We start from the raw sequence: 17951 nt of genomic DNA on the forward strand, positions 1-17951 counted from the left end.
AAAACTGTTATAACAGCCATACTCACGGTTATGAGAGATTTGGATCCTCACATGATTAGTGGGTTATGATTATGGGTTGTGGTTATGGATTTGGTTGTGGTTATAGTTCTAGTACAGGGATGGTTGTGGTTATAGTTCTGGTACAGGGATTACTAGATGGTTATAGTTATGGTTCTGGTACAGGGAGTGCTAGATGGTTGTGGTTTTGGATATAGTACAGGGAGTACTAAACGGTTATAGTATGCAAGGTGGGGAGCCTTGTGTGCTGGATGTTGGATTGTATGGGTTACATTCACTTAATAATTGTTTAATACTTTTTGGGTCCAAATATGTTTTCATTACTCGCATTTACGCAAATATACCATGTGTTAGCCTATTCTTGATATAAGCATGTATATCATTATCTTTCCCACACTTGCTGAGCGCGTCATGTGCTCACACTTGCTATTTTCCCTATGCCATACGACATATGTGCTGCTGCTCAGTGAGTGAAGATGTTGAAAACTATCAAGACGAGGTTGTGACATTCTAGGCGCGTGTCTCCCGGCCGGTTGCCTGCGGTGTTGTTGGGCACCAGTGCTTCTGTTCCGCTGCAGATATCTTTATAGAAGACAATATATGTCAATTGCTGTAAGAGTTTAACGTTTATTCTATAAAAGTATTGCTTTGTTACTTCACCTGTGACGTCCTTATATGTGTTGAACATCCTGGGCACACATAAGCCGCATCTGGTTTTGACCGTTAAAACCGGGTGTGACAGAGGTGGTATCAGAGCTATACTGACCGTAGGACGCAAGCCTAGATAGAATGGTCATGCCATAAGATCATATTTTAAAAGCCTATATTGAAAAAACCTATCTCCGTGCTTTTCTAACCTCTTAGTTTCTCTCTCTACTTACCTATTTCAATCTATTGAGAAAAATGAATTTCCAAAATTCCTCTTTTCAAAAAATTTAGTTGTTGAACCTTCCTAGTTACTCTGTTCGAGGAGAACGCACTTGAAGATCGCTCTTGGCGCTCCTACCTTGTGTGAAGATTTATATGATAAAGATAAAAATTCATTACGACAAGGAAGATTCATCTACCACAATATGGATTTTTCAAAATATGGCTCAGAATATGGAAAGTCTGCTACATATCGTTGAAGCTCTGGGTGCAAAAGACGAGCGTAGAAAGTAAGGAAACAACAAGAAGAGGAAGGAAGCTTTTGAAGACCATTAAGCAAACAACAATTCTTGGTTACATTCCACTCCTGAACAAGCACTTTGTTTTGTCAACCAGCAAGTTTCACATGTCGAGGGAAAATTTGCAGAGTACTTATCATGTGATGTACTAATTTATAAAAATATTTTCAACCCTATGTTATTTGGTGAAAAAGTGAATTCTTTTATAATGGTCTATTTCTATGCATTTTTATCGTTTCATGTGATATTCTCTTTTTAATTCAATTTGAATAAAAACAATTTAATATGCACAAAACCTTGGTTCTTATTGTTCAAATTCATACAGAAGCTTCGTATTTTGAAGAAAATAGAATATAACTCACTGGACTATTCGGTGATGCTATATGGAAGAACGTCAGAGCATTTTGCAATGGCTACTGACAACTATCGAATCAGTAGGTGGAAAAAGTTAACTCACCGGATTGTCCGGGGTTAATAGAGACGTGTGCACCGGACCATCCGGTATTCACAGAAAAAATGAGTGGTTGAGCAATGGCTAGATTTGGACCTCTAGCCTATATATACCTTCTCACTTATTTTCATTCGTCTCTCTTGCAACCCAGAAACATTCATACACATTGTGTGCCATCTAGAGGCAAGAGAGAGCACTTGAAGTGATTTGCAAGTTCTAAATTGAAGATTAAGGACTCCATTAGTGCTCTAAGAGTAGTGAGCGTGCATCTACCTGTTGTTTTAGGCTTGATTAGGATCAAGTGAATCAGGTAGCTTGTTACTCTTGGTGGTTGGCAACACCTAGCCGCTCGTGAAGATTGGAGGTATTCTCGATGACCTCTTGGAGCTCTTGTGGGAGCCCCGGGAAACTTGTGTACTTGGTTTGATGCCCACCAATCTGGAGATGGAGAAGTGGCAGTCACTAGTGAGCACTTGAGTATTGGTGACTCAAGGGGGAGCGACATCCTTTTGTGGATGCTCCAACAAGGATTAGTGGAGAGTGTCAACTCTTCGATACATCGGGAAAAACTCCGTGTCCTCTTTTCCTACTCTTATTACATTCCGCATTTTGCTTCTAGCATTTCTTTCATGCAAGTTTAATTTCCACACTTTACTTATGTTCTATATGCTTGCATGTGTGTTCTTACCTTTCTAGCTTGCTAGATCGTCTAGTTGTTTTCTAGACTAAGGTTGCTTCTTGTTCTAGAAATCAATAGTTGTTTTAGTTTAATTAGTGCCATATTCACCCCCTTCTAGGGCCATTAGATCCTTTCAATTGGTATCAGAGCCTCGTGCTCTTGTTAGGCTTTAAATCCTAGAGCAATGGTCCTAGGGAATGGAAGTAGCATGCTGTCACGGCCCAGAGTTTCTAAAACATGTAGTTAAGTGCTAATGAATGTCATTAGCATCATTTGTTTGGTTTTGAGCAATTTTAGGCATTTCAATTTTCAATTAAACAAATCGTAAAAATCAATATTAGTTGATGCATTGTCAAGCAACTCACCATATTGCTATACAACATAGGGCTGGAAACAATTTTAGAAATTAATAGATGTCAGGAGGAGAATATAAATGAATTTTCCCAAATTTTTGGGAATTGTTTTAAAGGCATAAAAATCAAAACAAGTTAGAAAAGCTTGCCTCTTTAGAGAATTTTCATTTGAATTTGGTGCAAGCTTTTTGGGTCAAACAAGGTAAAATGGATTGTTCATGATTTATAGAAGCCAACAAAATTTGTTCCAAAATTTTTAGACCACAGTAAGACCTCCACCTTGATAACCAAAGTGGTGAAGATATTTTTGTTGCCGGCCGGTTACTGTTCATCGGCCCAGCTTGTCATCCCCTTCACGCGCGCACGGCTCTGCTCCCCCTTCTCCCGCTCTCACAGAGCAAGCGGCGGCCGCCTTTGTTGACTTCGGTGGCCAGGCCACGTTGCCGGAAGCCGAGCACAGTGCCGTGTCCTTATCTTCCCCTCCCCGCCCTTTTCTCTCTCTCGCTCTCTCTGCTCCTTCTCTCGCGCGGCTGGAAATCAAAGCGCAGAGCACACGCACTGGCCGCCGGCCAAATCACCGCGCCGTCGGTGTTTTCCGCCGAGCCCGAGCAAGGTAGAGCACAGAGGGAGGTCGTCAAAGCCCTCCTCCGCCGTTTCCCCTCCTTCCCCGGTCGTTTCCCGCAAGGATTGAAGCCGTCTGCGCCTTCTTCTCCAACGGCGGCAGCCGAGCTCCGCCGTCCTCCGTCGACCCGCCATGTCCTCACTTCTCCGGCCCAACCGACTGCACGGTGAGCTTCCCCGTGCTCCTGTACACCTTATGCGCGCGCCGTTTTCTCTATGTCCCGTCGCCGGCGCGGTGTTCCGCGGTGGTTGAATCGCCGCCGCCTCCCCACGCACGCCGCTGGTCGGGCCGCCATCGAGCTCGTCGGTCGGGAAGCGCGCCGTTAGCTTTACGCGCTCACGTAGAACGTATTTGTGTGCTCGGCCGGGCTTCTTGCGTCGCCGTTCGCCGTCGGCGTGTCAAAGTCGTGCCGCCGTCGTGCTAGTTTTGCCCTCGCCGCCGCTCGCCGTGCTCCGACCGTCGCCGGCGTCGACGTGTGCCCCCACCGTGACCGCGTGCTCGCGCCAATGCCGTTTTTGCCCTCGGCCGAGCCGTGCAGGCTGCCGCTCGCCGCTGGCAGCCACCGCAAGAGCCGCCGGCCGTCCTCCAGTTGCGCGCGCGCAGCTGCCGTGGCCGATTTTGACTTCGGTCAAGGGAGCCGGCCCCACCGGTCAGTAGCTGGGGCTGGGCCGGTGTCGGTAGAAAAAGGCGTGGGCCCATTTGAATATTAGAGAAAATCGAAAATGCGAATTAGAATATTTGTTCAATGTTAAATCGGCTGAAAACTTGAAAAATGCATAGGAAATTGTGTAGAGCTCCAAAATTCCTAAAACCAATTTTGTTGGTTTTGTTGTATCATGATCTGTCCATTAAAAATGCTAGTGGCCATGAAATGTGTGCTGTGAATTATTGAGTTAATGGTTTATGTCTAGGCTTTGATAATTCATACTTAAAGTTTGGTATTTCCAAAATTGATGAATCTAATTTTGTTGGCCTTGTATTGTCATACTCTACACATGAAAAATACTAGGTATTGTGAAAGGTATAATTACTTTTATTCAATTAATGAGTGTGTTTAATCTTCAATAATTCATAAACAATTTTTGATGAGTCCAAAATTGACAAACCAAATTCTGTTAATCTTGTTAAATTATGCCATGTTTATTAATAATACTAGGGTTTATGAAATGCTTACTGAGGATTAATAAGTTGTTAAAATGGTTTCAATCTTTAAACATTTCATAATTGGTTAGTCCATAAATTGAGTTGTGTAAATCCTGTTAGTGGGTTCCTTGTTTACTCAAAAGAGTTGCCCTCTTGTTAAGTATAGTTAACTTTCTTTTGGATTTAACCTTAGAGTAAGCTTAATCAATCTAGGAAGTTGTCAAATGTTAAACAATAATTCAGATAAGGAAATCCCTAAGGCTTTTAACTCATGGCATAAGTGCATTGCATCTCCACTGCTGTCTTGCAGTAAAGCATCTTTCATTGCATGTCATTCATATTCATTACATTGCACGCGTGATTCTTTTAGGGCACTTCGAACCGGCGAACGAAGCGAACGAGGCTGTCCCCGGAGGTTCCCGCAGTGGTGATCTTGACTCGGGTAACTGTGAGCAGCAGCTAGGGCAGCAAGGCAAGCATCTATCATATTGCACCGTGTCAAATTGAAATCTAATATGTTATCTACGCTTGTGTATACATTGCATGTGTCGGGTACCGAGTTGGGTAGAACCTATGCCTATGCATTCTCCCATTTTGGTCACGTGCCGTGTTGTTCTTAGGAGCCTAGTGGAGTCATCGAGGCCTACTTATAGTTCGCTATGCTTAGTGGTACTTAGGCTTTCCGGTAGAAGTCGACGACGGCGTCCACCGTTGTCGCGAGCCTAGGGCTTATTACTTGTTCACACTTGTGGTTGTGTTGAGGATGAGTCGGTTTGGTGAGTGGTGAGTTGAGACGAGGTGTGGGCGGTGTTAGGGGTGTCATCTGCTCACGAGGAGTCCTCAGGCAGTTCGGGAAGGGAACCCGGACACCGTAGACCGCTTGCACCGGTTAAGCACCGATCATCGGTGTAGTCGGCTTTAGCACTTACCTTACTCACCACATGCTGATATAATGGTAGGCGAGCCGATTACCTTCGCAGACGTGGTCATGTGGGCCTCGTCATAGACGGTGTGAGTCCGGTTTGAGTCCGGGCTTTTAGCGGTATTAGTTTGCTCGAGGAGTAGTTCTAATACCGCCTCGCCGAGCTATGGTTGATCCACATGGTTGGGCCTGGTTGGGAAAGGTTGTCACGGGTACCCCCTTGTGCGCATCTTAGCGGGTGGCACAAGCCGTATGGTCCCTGTGTCGTGTGGGTCCAGGAGTATCCCCCTGCAGGGTGTATAATCAGTTCGAACTGCCGCGCTCTCGGTCATGAGCATCGCTATCGCTTATCTCCACCGAGCGACCATATTTTGGTCGTAGAGTTTCGATATGGGTTGTGGCATGGTTGGATTGGGGTGGTTTGGTCGGTATGTGGTCGGTGGTTTGGTGGTAATGGTTTACTTTTATACACTTGTTTACATATCTGTTGTGGTCAGTTGGTTGGCAGAGTTTGAGTCGGTGGTTGGTTAAGTCAGTTGCTTACACCTAGAGTCTAGGTTGCTTACCGCTTAATGAACTTAAACATGTCTTAATCCTTGCTACAGCTTTAAATGCATGATCCTTGGAGTCGAGAATATATATACTCATACTGTGTAAAACTTGCTAGTACCTTCGTACTAAGGGGTGCTGCCCTTAAGTTGTTTTCAGGTTCACAGGTCGGCGAGGAAGAGGCAGTTTTCGGCTACTTTTTGCCTGTCGATCCGGGTGGCGGGCAGGAGTAGCACATTCTACTCCGAACTCCGACGCTTTTGGTATGGAGCCTAAGGGCATACGGCTCCATACTCTTTTGTTGTATAGGTTTTTCTTCCGCTGCTTAGTTGTTGCTGTTCTTCTTTTGTTGTAAATTGTGGAAGCAGTTGCATGTTTAATAATTGTAATCCAGTTTAATTACTTGCTCTCTATTAAACTGTGTTGTGATATTTGAGTTGGAAGGCATGTGTTCCGATCCTGGGCACAAAACACGTGCCGGGACTACCGGAATGGTATTCTGGTTAATCGTCGAGGTTGTGATTATGAATAATGATCCTCCTGATGATTAATTAGAACACTATTTGGACGGTTCCTCACAGCTTGGTATCAGAGCCTGGTTTAATTCAGTAGCCTAAACATAATTAGTGCGTCGTTTAGTGAGTCGACAACTCCACCTAAACAACCCACAATTTATGTTTACGCCTCTTTGTGTTCAATATGTATTAAACTGCTATCGTTTATGCCCCTAAATTAAAATGCGTATTATGAGTGGCGTTTATATGTCTTATACCACATTGTTTTGCTTTCGACCCTGCATTAATTCATGTTGAGCATTGCATCTTCGGCTTTGCATCGTCGGAAGGTAAGGTACGACGCTCGGTGGCGGTTAATCACCGAGGGCTCAGCCGGATGCGAGGCAGGGGCCCGGCATGTTCCGTACGGTGATCCGTACGGGAAGTGAATACGCTAGCAAAGGCGTATGAACATCCACCATGCGATGGGAGACATGGTCGTCTACTCGTGTGGCATTTACACGAGATGTTCCGTAGGGTCTACGGGAAGTGAATACGTCGTTCTCGACGTATGGATTGTCGCTTGTACGGCATGTGGTACAAGGGCCGTTCACGCTCTTACCCTTTCTAGCGCGAAGGGTACGTTATGGATGTTGTATACTGCCTGTGATTTTGATGCTTGCAGGTGCGGTTCTTGTTTTGAGAAAGAAGCGGTAGCTAGGTTCGAGCATGCATCATTTCATGACATTCATGCATGTATTTATGTTTATACATGTGTTACGGGGTTCTAACAATATATCCGGCGAATGCATTGTGCTAAGTCGGAATTTGACGTTTCCCCTTTGTTTGCATTTCAGAATGGTTGTCACTCGGCGTGGTGGGGAGGTTCCAGAGGGTTCCGGTCAGAACAACCCTCCTCCACCGCCGACCATGGCGGATGTGCTCATGCAAATCGAGCAGAACCGCCAAGCAAATCAAGCTCTCCTCCAGACGAACCAAGCGCTTCTGGAGGCTCTCGTGCGCAACGCGGCTCCTCATGGAGGAGGTGGAGCCGTGCGCCGAGACGACTTTTCGGACTTCTTGCGGACCCAGCCGCCGGTCTTCTCGCGAGCTGAGGATCCTCTGGATGCAGATCACTGGCTCCGGACGATCGAGCAGAAGCTCGCCCTTCTTCGTTGTGAGGATCACGAGAAGGCGCTTTTCACCGCCCATCAGCTTCAGGGCCCGGCGGGTGCGTGGTGGTCCGGCTTTCTGGCCATGCACCCCGCCGATCACCGCGTGTCGTGGGCGGAGTTTCGTGAGGCTTTCCGCTCGTTTCATATACCGAGTGGCCTCATGGAGGCTAAGAGGCGGGAGTTTGAGGACCTCAAGCAAGGGGGTCGGGCGGTAATGGAGTACGTGCAGGTGTTCAACCACCTTGCACAATACGCTACCGAGGAGGTCAGCACGGATGCGCGCAAGCAGCGCCGCTTCGTGAATGGCCTGAACTCGAAGATGCAGGACCGGTTGTCTGCGCATAAGTTCGCCGACTTCAACGAGTTGGTGAGCACGTCGATCACGGTGGAGCTCAAGTACAAGAGCCACCAAGAGGAGAAGAGGCGGAAGAGGGGTTCCTCGTCTTCTGTGGGCGGTAGCTCGCAGCGCACCCGCACTGAGAGTCAGCCTCCACAATCTCAGGTGCCGTCGGCTAGGTACCCACGGCCGATGTGGTTTGTACCACGTCCTGCGTTCTCCGCTCCACAGGGGCAGGCTGCACGACCAGCCGGCTCCCAAGTGAGCGTGACCGGTGGCTCAGGTGGTCCCTGCTTCAACTGCGGCCGCGTCGGCCATTTCTCGAGGGAGTGCCCGTATCCAAGGCCGGGAGCCGCGGTGAGTGCCCTGCGACCACCGCCGGCTCAGTCAGCGCCGCAGTCTTCGCAGGCGACCCACGTTCCCAAGCGTGGTCGAGCTCGCCATACTACCGCCGACGAGGTTCAGGAGGGTGACACCGTCCTGATGGGTACGTTGGATATGAGTTTCAACTCTGACATCTTTTCTGCAGTGGTTTTGTTTGATTCAGGAGCCTCTCACTCCTTTATATCTTCGGATTATGTTTGGAGGAGCGGGTTGAGAGTCAGTGCTACCCACACGTCGTATCTTATAGACGCCCCGGGGGCCAAAGTTCTAATCAACCAGTGTGTGAATAAAGCGGCGGTAATTGTCAACGAAGTGCCCTTCCTTGTCAATCTATTAGTGATGAACTCGAAGGGAATCGATGTTATTCTGGGAATGAATTGGCTCTCCAAGAACAAGGCTGTGTTGGACTGTGCTCGGCGGACCGTCACCCTAAATGGTCTGTCAGGTACTCGGGTCAAGTTGAAGCTAAAGGGTGTCAAACCCTGCCTGTTCGCCATAAAGGCTGTCCCCGCCAGGATTATGGAGACCATTCCTGTGGTGTGGGAATTTCCGGATGTCTTTCCGGATGAGTTGCCTGGAATGCCGCCTGGCAGGGCAGTGGAGTTCTCGATTGATCTCGTGCCCGGTGCGGCCCCGATTTCGAAGAAGATGTACAAGATGTCACCAGTTGAGCTAGTTGAGCTGAAGAAGCAGATTCAGGAGCTACTGGCGAAGGGTTTCATTCGTCCGAGTTCCTCACCTTGGGGATGCTCGGCTCTATTTGTGAAGAAGAAAGATGACACTCTCCGAATGTGTGTTGATTACCGTCCGCTGAATGCAGTCACGGTGAAGAATGTGTATCCGCTTCCTAGGATTGACATCTTGTTTGATCAGTTGACTGGAGCCCGAGTCTTCTCAAAGATTGACTTAAGGCTGGGCTATCACCAGATCAAGGTCCGGCCAGAGGATATTCCAAAGACAGCGTTCTCTACTCGATACGGCTTGTATGAGTTCACCGTTATGTCATTTGGCTTGACTAATGCGCCGGCTTTCTTTATGTACCTCATGAACTCGGTGTTCATGGAGGAATTAGACAAGTTTGTCATTGTTTTCATCGATGACATTCTGATATACTCCAAGACTGAGCAAGAACACATTGGGCATCTTCGGGTTGTTCTGGGCAGACTCCGAGAGCATCAGCTGTACGCCAAGTTCAGTAAGTGTGAGTTCTGGCTCAGGGAGGTGGCCTTTCTAGGACATGTCCTATCAGAGAACGGGGTGGCAGTCGACCCGAGCAAGGTGCAGGATGTGCTCAACTGGGTTCAGCCCCAGAATGTCAGTGAGATCCGGAGTTTTCTTGGACTTGCAGGCTATTACCGTCGGTTCATCGAGAACTTCTCCAAGGTCGCGAAGCCGATGACTGAGTTGTTGAAGCAAGGCAGCGTGTTTGAGTGGTCAGATGCCTGTGAGTCTACCTTCCAGACATTGAAGAAGCTGCTCACGACCGCTCCAGTGCTTGCTCAGCCTGATGTGACCAGAGGATTTGATGTGTATTGCGACGCGTCCGGCATCGGTCTCGGCTGTGTTTTGATGCAGGAGGACCGAGTCGTTGCATATGCATCCCGACAGTTGAAGCGTCATGAGGAGAATTACCCGACACATGATCTTGAACTTGCAGCTGTCGTGCACGCTCTGAAGATGTGGCGCCACTACTTGATGGGCAACTTGTACCGTATCTACACGGATCATAAGAGTTTGAAGTACATTTTCACGCAGGCGGATTTGAACATGAGGCAGCGAAGATGGCTCGAGTTGATCAAAGACTACGAGCTGGAGGTTCACTACCATCCTGGCAAGGCGAATGTGGTCGCCGATGCTTTGAGTCGAAAGGCTCATTGTCACTGTCTTGTAGCCTCGCCGATGGATTCCACGTTATGCGACGATTTCCGGCGTCTTGGGCTTGATATGGTGCCGGATGGTTTTATTGCCAATCTCGAAATCAAGTCCACTCTCATTGATGAGATTGAGGCTGCACAGAGGGATGATAAGGGTATGGCCCGAATTCGAGAGAAGAGGAAGATCGGGCAGGCCTTGTGCTTTGCTGAGGATGATCGAGGCGTTATCTGGTTTGGGGACCGTCTAGTGGTTCCGAGGGTCGAGGCGTTGAGGAAGAAGATCCTTGATGAGGCTCATGATTCGTTGCTATCCATTCACCCTGGCAGTACGAAGATGTATCAGGATTTGAAACGCCGTTTCTGGTGGACTCGCATGAAGCGGGAGATTGCTAGGTATGTGTCTGAGTGCGACGTCTGCCGAAGGGTGAAGGCTGAACACATCAAGCCTGCCGGCACACTCCAGCCTTTGCCCATTCCATCTTGGAAGTGGGAAGAAGTTGGGATGGATTTCATTACCGGCTTACCGAAGACTTCGAGTGGGTATGACTCTATTTGGGTCATCGTGGACCGATTGACAAAGTCCGCACACTTCCTTCCTGTCAGAACCACTTATTCTGCTAAGCAGTATGCGGAATTGTACCTCACTAGAATTGTTTGTCTACATGGGGTGCCGAAGAAGATCATCTCTGATCGAGGTACACAGTTTACTTCGCATTTCTGGAGAAACTTCCAGGAGGCTATGGAGACTGAGTTGTTCCACAGCACGGCGTATCACCCACAGACGGATGGTCAGACGGAGAGGGTAAATCAGATTCTCGAAGATATGCTCCGTGCTTGTGTGCTCACTTATGGGAAGAAGTGGGACATATGCCTGCCGTTCGCGGAATTTTCGTATAACAACAGTTTTCAGGCTAGTATTGAGATGGCGCCATTCGAGGCCCTTTATGGTCGAAGGTGCCGTACGCCGCTGAATTGGTCCGAATCCGGTGAGCGGGCCTTTTTGGGTCCGGATCTGGTCAAGGAGGCAGAAGATCATGTCCAGAATGTCCGCAAGAGTATTCTCACGGCCCAGTCAAGGCAGAAGAGCTATGCAGATCGACGTCGCCGAGAGCTCACATTTGAGGTGGGGGATCACGTGTACCTGAAGGTCTCACCTCTCAAAGGCGTTCATCGATTCCAAGTCCGAGGCAAGTTGGCGCCTCGGTATGTTGGACCATTTCAGATTCTAGCTCGGCGTGGAGAGGTTGCATATCAATTGGAGTTGCCGCCGTCCCTCTCCGCGGTACATAATGTGTTTCATGTCTCACAACTCAAGAAGTGTCTCCGAGTCCCGACCGATGTCGTTGATGTTGCGCCCGAAGAATTGCAACCGGACTTGACATATTGTGAGAAACCGATGCGAGTCTTGGGTGAAACCGAGCGCAAGACGAGGCGGAGTTCAATCAAATTCTTGAAGATTCAGTGGAGTAACCACTCTGAGTCCGAAGCGACTTGGGAGTGGGAAGATCAGCTTCGTTCCGAGTATCCTGAGTTCTTTGAGAATTTGTAATGCCAATGTAATATAGCGTATTTGGAATCTCTTGCATGTATGTGTTCATCTCTATGATTGAATAAAAATCTGCGTTGGACTCCATCTCATGTGTCATGATGACGGCTCACAACCTGCTAAGTCATCACAGCGTTCTCATTGTTCCCTCTACGGCTCGTACCGAATCTCGGGACGAGATTCTTTTAAGGGGGGGAGGTTTGTCACGGCCCAGAGTTTCTAAAACATGTAGTTAAGTGCTAATGGGTGTCATTAGCATCATTTGTTTGGTTTTGAGCAATTTTAGGCATTTCAATTTTCAATTAAACAAATCGTAAAAATCAATATTAGTTGATGCATTGTCAAGCAACTCACCATATTGCTATACAACATAGGGCTGGAAACAATTTTAGAAATTAATAGATGTCAGGAGGAGAATATAAATGAATTTTCCCAAATTTTTGGGAATTGTTTTAAAGGCATAAAAATCAAAACAAGTTAGAAAAGCTTGCCTCTTTAGAGAATTTTCATTTGAATTTGGTGCAAGCTTTTTGGGTCAAACAAGGTAAAATGGATTGTTCATGATTTATAGAAGCCAACAAAATTTGTTCCAAAATTTTTAGACCACAGTAAGACCTCCACCTTGATAACCAAAGTGGTGAAGATATTTTTGTTGCCGGCCGGTTACTGTTCATCGGCCCAGCCTGTCATCCCCTTCACGCGCGCACGGCTCTGCTCCCCCTTCTCCCGCTCTCACAGAGCAAGCGGTGGCCGCCTTTGTTGACTTCGGTGGCCAGGCCACGTTGCCGGAAGCCGAGCACAGCGCCGTGTCCTTATCTTCCCCTCCCCGCCCTTTTCTCTCTCTCGCTCTCTCTGCTCCTTCTCTCGCGCGGCTGGAAATCAAAGCGCAGAGCACACGCACTGGCCGCCGGCCAAATCACCGCGCCGCCGGTGTTTTCCGCCGAGCCCGAGCAAGGTAGAGCACAGAGGGAGGTCGTCAAAGCCCTCCTCCGCCGTTTCCCCTCCTTCCCCGGTCGTTTCCCGCAAGGATTGAAGCCGTCCGCGCCTTCTTCTCCAACGGCGGCAGCCGAGCTCCGCCGTCCTCCATCGACCCGCCACGTCCTCACTTCTCCGGCCCAACCGACTGCACGGTGAGCTTCCCCGTGCTCCTGTACACCTTATGCGCGCGCCGTTTTCTCTATGTCCCGTCGCCGGCGCGGTGTTCCGCGGTGGTTGAATCGCCGCCGCCTCCCCACGCACGCCGCTGGTCGGGCCGCCATCGAGCTCGTCGGTCGGGAAGCGCGCCGTTAGCTTTACGTGCTCACGTAGAACGTATTTGTGTGCTCGGCCGGGCTTCTTGCGTCGCCGTTCGCCGTCGGCGTGTCAAAGCCATGCCGCCGCCGTGCTAGTTTTGCCCTCGCCGCCGCTCGCCGTGCTCCGACCGTCGCCGGCGTCGACGTGTGCCCCCACCGTGACCGCGTGCTCGCGCCAATGCCGTTTTTGCCCTCGGCCGAGCCGTGCAGGCTGCCGCTCGTCGCCGGCAGCCACCGCAAGAGCCGCCGGCCGTCCTCCAGTTGCGCGCGCGCAGCTGCCGTGGCCGATTTTGACTTCGGTCAAGGGAGCCGGCCCCACCGGTCAGTAGCTGGGGCTGGGCCGGTGTCGGTAGAAAAAGGCGTGGGCCCATTTGAATATTAGAGAAAATCGAAAATGCGAATTAGAATATTTGTTCAATGTTAAATCGGCTGAAAACTTGAAAAATGCATAGGAAATTGTGTAGAGCTCCAAAATTCCTAAAACCAATTTTGTTGGTTTTGTTGTATCATGATCTGTCCATTAAAAATGCTAGTGGCCATGAAATGTGTGCTGTGAATTATTGAGTTAATGGTTTATGTCTAGGCTTTGATAATTCATACTTAAAGTTTGGTATTTCCAAAATTGATGAATCTAATTTTGTTGGCCTTGTATTGTCATACTCTACACATGAAAAATACTAGGTATTGTGAAAGGTATAATTACTTTTATTCAATTAATGAGTGTGTTTAATCTTCAATAATTCATAAACAATTTTTGATGAGTCCAAAATTGACAAACCAAATTCTGTTAATCTTGTTAAATTATGCCATGTTTATTAATAATACTAGGGTTTATGAAATGCTTACTGAGGATTAATAAGTTGTTAAAATGGTTTCAATCTTTAAACATTTCATAATTGGTTAGTCCATAAATTGAGTTGTGTAAATCCTGTTAGTGGGTTCCTTGTTTACTCAAAAGAGTTGCCCTCTTGTTAAGTATAGTTAACTTTCTTTTGGATTTAACCTTAGAGTAAGCTTAATCAATCTAGGAAGTTGTCAAATGTTAAACAATAATTCAGATAAGGAAATCCCTAAGGCTTTTAACTCATGGCATAAGTGCATTGCATCTCCACTGCTGTCTTGCAGTAAAGCATCTTTCATTGCATGTCATTCATATTCATTACATTGCACGCGTGATTCTTTTAGGGCACTTCGAACCGGCGAACGAAGCGAACGAGGCTGTCCCCGGAGGTTCCCGCAGTGGTGATCTTGACTCGGGTAACTGTGAGCAGCAGCTAGGGCAGCAAGGCAAGCATCTATCATATTGCACCGTGTCAAATTGAAATCTAATATGTTATCTACGCTTGTGTATACATTGCATGTGTCGGGTACCGAGTTGGGTAGAACCTATGCCTATGCATTCTCCCATTTTGGTCACGTGCCGTGTTGTTCTTAGGAGCCTAGTGGAGTCATCGAGGCCTACTTATAGTTCGCTATGCTTAGTGGTACTTAGGCTTTCCGGTAGAAGTCGACGACGGCGTCCACCGTTGTCGCGAGCCTAGGGCTTATTACTTGTTCACACTTGTGGTTGTGTTGAGGATGAGTCGGTTTGGTGAGTGGTGAGTTGAGACGAGGTGTGGGCGGTGTTAGGGGTGTCATCTGCTCACGAGGAGTCCTCAGGCAGTTCGGGAAGGGAACCCGGACACCGTAGACCGCTTGCACCGGTTAAGCACCGATCATCGGTGTAGTCGGCTTTAGCACTTACCTTACTCACCACATGCTGATATAATGGTAGGCGAGCCGATTACCTTCGCAGACGTGGTCATGTGGGCCTCGTCATAGACGGTGTGAGTCCGGTTTGAGTCCGGGCTTTTAGCGGTATTAGTTTGCTCGAGGAGTAGTTCTAATACCGCCTCGCCGAGCTATGGTTGATCCACATGGTTGGGCCTGGTTGGGAAAGGTTGTCACGGGTACCCCCTTGTGCGCATCTTAGCGGGTGGCACAAGCCGTATGGTCCCTGTGTCGTGTGGGTCCAGGAGTATCCCCCTGCAGGGTGTATAATCAGTTCGAACTGCCGCGCTCTCGGTCATGAGCATCGCTATCGCTTATCTCCACCGAGCGACCATATTTTGGTCGTAGAGTTTCGATATGGGTTGTGGCATGGTTGGATTGGGGTGGTTTGGTCGGTATGTGGTCGGTGGTTTGGTGGTAATGGTTTACTTTTATACACTTGTTTACATATCTGTTGTGGTCAGTTGGTTGGCAGAGTTTGAGTCGGTGGTTGGTTAAGTCAGTTGCTTACACCTAGAGTCTAGGTTGCTTACCGCTTAATGAACTTAAACATGTCTTAATCCTTGCTACAGCTTTAAATGCATGATCCTTGGAGTCGAGAATATATATACTCATACTGTGTAAAACTTGCTAGTACCTTCGTACTAAGGGGTGCTGCCCTTAAGTTGTTTTCAGGTTCACAGGTCGGCGAGGAAGAGGCAGTTTTCGGCTACTTTTTGCCTGTCGATCCGGGTGGCGGGCAGGAGTAGCACATTCTACTCCGAACTCCGACGCTTTTGGTATGGAGCCTAAGGGCATACGGCTCCATACTCTTTTGTTGTATAGGTTTTTCTTCCGCTGCTTAGTTGTTGCTGTTCTTCTTTTGTTGTAAATTGTGGAAGCAGTTGCATGTTTAATAATTGTAATCCAGTTTAATTACTTGCTCTCTATTAAACTGTGTTGTGATATTTGAGTTGGAAGGCATGTGTTCCGATCCTGGGCACAAAACACGTGCCGGGACTACCGGAATGGTATTCTGGTTAATCGTCGAGGTTGTGATTATGAATAATGATCCTCCTAATGATTAATTAGAACACTATTTGGACGGTTCCTCACACATGCCAAGGTTTGATGGAAAGAATTTCGCCTATTGGAAAGTTCGTATGGCGAGCTATGTTGAGGCTATTTCCCCCGAAGTTTGGCTAGCCGCTTCCATTGGGTTTGATCACCCTTTTACCTACCAACAAGTTAGATGGAATGCTAAGGCTAAGAATGCTATTTTTGAGGGAATTAGTGAAGAGGTTTTCACTAGAATTCGTAGCAAGGAATATGCTAATGAGATATGGACCGCTCTTTGTGAAATTCATGAGGGGTCTAGAAAAATTAGTGAATGCTCTCAATCAATTCAAGATGCTTCCAAATGAATTATGCAATTATATGTATTCTCGTATGAACATGCTTATAGAAGAAATTAACTCTCTTGAACTAACTCAATTGTCCCAACGAGACGTTATTCGCAGGATCTTTATGGTGCTTCCAAAGCCGCAATACAACATTGTCATCTCTGTCCTTCATGAAAGAGACATCAATGATATGACCATCACTGACACTGTTGGAAAAATATGTGCTCATGAGAAGTTCTTATTTGGTGATCATGAGTCTTCATCCAAGAAAAATCTTGCTCTCAAGGTAAAGATGGTTGACAAGAAGAAGAAGAAGATAAAGCTCCTATCATCAAGTGAAAGCGATGAAGAAGATAGTGATGATGATGACTCCAACACCGAGCTTGCTCTTCTCATGAGAAGAACTACAAGGATGATATCGAAATTCCAAAAGAAGGGCTACAACTATGATCCCAAGAGGAACAAATTTCGTCCAAAGAAATTTGACAACTTCAGTGGAGAAGACAAGAAGAGGTGTTACAATTATGGTGAACTTGGCCACATATCATATGATTGCCCTCAACCTAACAAAAAGAACATGAACAAGAGCAAGAAGATTGAGGCAAATGAAGATGAGGACAAGCAAAAGAAGAAGAGCCAAGATAAGTATTCAAGGAAGAAACTCTTCAACCAGAAGGGTGGAGGGTGGAGGATGCAAGACCTATATTGTTAGTGAATAGGTGTCCGGCGAAAGCTTAAGTGATGACTCAAGTGATGATGAAGGCAACAACCTCGCGGGCCTTGCTATCACCAATGATGATGATGCACCCCTACCTTCATCACCTATGTGCCTCATGGCAAAAGGTAACAACAAGGTGAGGAGTGATGAAGATGATAGTAGTGATGATGATGATGGTCTTTCTCCTTGTGATTTATCTAAGTTCATAAATGATTATGCTACTATCATCAAGAAACAAAAAGCTAAAATCGAGTCTCTTGAAAATGCTAATGTCATGCTTAGTTCTAGTAACAATGAGTTGCTTACTAAATACAATGATGTTCCTTAGAAAAATGATGAAGTGGTTGCATCTAGCAAGTCTCTTGAGGCTAGTAACAAAAAGCTAAAGCTTGAGCATGCTGACTTGAAATGCAAATATCAAGAACTTGAACTTGCTTATGATGCCATTGATTCTTCTCTAAATGAATTGTCTACTACTAAAGTAGTTAAGATCAATGTATCTACATCTGATGATGATCTTCTTGAAATACCTTGTTCATCTTCATGTGATGATGTATCATCTTTAAAGACTAACCAAGCAAGGGAAAAGGAGCTTAGGGATGAGATTGCAAGCTTAAATTCATGTGTGGCCTGGTTGACTAAAGGGGAGTACAAGCATAAAGAAATTCTCATGAAGAATGCTATGTACTACAACAAGAGAGGCATTGGTTGCTTCTCAAACCCGGTGGAAAAGGTCATCAAGTCACCGGAGATAAACAAGTGCTTCATCAAAGAAGTTGGCTCCTATTGTCAACATTGTGAAGTCACTGGTCACCACACAAGGGAGTGTCCCATTCCTTCCAAACCCCTTCCCATTTTGCCATCTAAATACAAGTATACATTTAATGGTCACTATTGCATAAGCTTAAGAATGGGAAAGTCATGGCTAAGTTCATTGGAACTCAAGCAAAGGGCAAGCTTCCAAGGTAAATTTGGGTGCCCAAGAATCTTGTGTCTCACATGAAAGGTACCAAACTTGGTTAAGTACCTAAACAAAAGGCTTGATCCCATGTGTGTAGGTGAACAATAAAGCCGTG

The sequence above is a fragment of the Phragmites australis genome, chromosome 5 (assembly GCF_958298935.1).
Source record: "Phragmites australis chromosome 5, lpPhrAust1.1, whole genome shotgun sequence".
NCBI lineage: Eukaryota > Viridiplantae > Streptophyta > Magnoliopsida > Poales > Poaceae > Phragmites > Phragmites australis.